Source organism: Epinephelus moara, chromosome 11 (assembly GCF_006386435.1).
Source record: "Epinephelus moara isolate mb chromosome 11, YSFRI_EMoa_1.0, whole genome shotgun sequence".
Taxonomy (NCBI): Eukaryota; Metazoa; Chordata; class Actinopteri; order Perciformes; family Serranidae; genus Epinephelus; species Epinephelus moara.
Window position 1 is genome coordinate 27,161,213 of NC_065516.1, and position 1,902 is coordinate 27,163,114.

Genomic DNA, 1,902 nt, shown 5'->3' on the forward strand with positions numbered 1-1,902 from the left:
GACCAAGACCCGAAACAAACTTCCATCAAACAACTAAAAGCACTCTCCAGACTAGCTCGTACCGTTTTTCCGAACGCTGACATTTACTTTCCGATCATGAACTTTTCCGCGAACCTCACACCCACCCAGCAGCATAACTTGAAGCTCATTAATAACACCATCGCCACCCACTTACCATTTCTGGCAGAGATACCTCACGACACCTTTGCCACCGAGGCGGATAACATCCACTGGACTCCAGCTACGGCTGGAGCCATATTTTCTTACTGGTGCGAGCAATTGAGTTTATCCCATACTTGAACCCTATTCCGGCCCTGCACACTCGTGCCCTCAACCCCTTCTCAATTGCTTGCGCCAATAACCAACACAATTTCACACACTCCCCTTCCTCTCCCTTCCCCCCGGTCTCCTCCCTCAACACAACCTCCTCTAGCACAACGCATTCTATCTCAACTAAACTCCGAATCTAATGTCCTCAATCTCTCCTCCTTGCTCACCTTGTCTCCATCCCAAATCCAACTGCTGGAAAAGGGTCTGTCGTTCATTCCACGCCCCTCCCGATACGACTGGGAGGAACTTCGGAGGGACCTCCACCATTACCATAGACGCATCAAGATAATTGATCATTTTTACGGCAAATCTCACCACAACACACAGCACTTTAAATTACAAATCCGTCCACCAATACAGTCCATTATTCACTCCGACAACAATACAATTCACATTTATCGGCCCCCGCCAGATGTTTCTGATAATCTGTCGGGGGCCGAACGACTAGCCTTACAGGAATTAATACAGAATCCAAACATCGTAATAAAACCGGCAGACAAAGGGTCAAAAGTGGTCATCATGGACAGACAACAGTACCTTCTCGAAGCAAATCGGCAACTCTCCAATTCACTCCATTATAAACACATCCCAGCCACAGCACAACACTCAGCTACAGATTCGGCAGATACTGTAGTTCCTGCCAGGACCCAATAATCCCCGGCCCCGTTATTTTTACCTGCTCCCTAAAATCCATAAACATCCTCACAGCTGGACGGTTCCCTCTGAAGTTCCTCCCGGTCGCCCGATCGTTTCGGACTGCAATAGTGCCTCATATAATGTTGCTCAGTACATTGATCATTTTCTCTCCCCCCTCTCCACCCGTCACCCTAGTTACATTAAGGATACATACCATTTTCTTGACATGATGCGCCCCATGGTTGTTCCCTCTAATACATTTTTGTTCACGATTGATGTGGATAGCTTATACACCAATATAGACACTAAGCTGGGCCTGGCAGTTGTGAACACAATTTTCCAGCGATATCCCGATCCTAAACGTCCCGACTCTGAACTCCTTTCACTTCTCCAACTCTGTTTAGAGAATAATGACTTTCTTTTTAATGATAACCACTATTTACAAACCCATGAAACAGCCATGGGACAACACTTTGCCCCCTCCTATGCCAACCTTTACATGAGCGAGTGGGAGCGAGAGGCACTGACCAAGTGTCCCTTACAACCCCTTTTTTTTCTCAGATTTCTTGACGATATTATTGGTGCCTGGACACACGACCTCTCCTCATTTCACACTTTTGTTCAAATACTCAATAGCCACCATCCCACAATTACAGTTAAATCCACCATAGACCCTAATCAAATTGATTTCCTGGATACCACCATTTTTTTCGAACCCCTAAATACATCCACGAAGCGCATGCTGTCCAAGTATGGGGTGTCGTTTGTAAAGTGGCGCACGCTGAAAATAACATCAACATTTTGCCATATTTAGCTTCAAACAATGTTTAAAAAAGTGTTGTGAATTTTTTAGCGTCACCTTTTACAGCAATATTTGTTAACTTAGAAATATATTAAATAGTTTAAATAGTTAAATCTAAATATTAAATGTGGCAC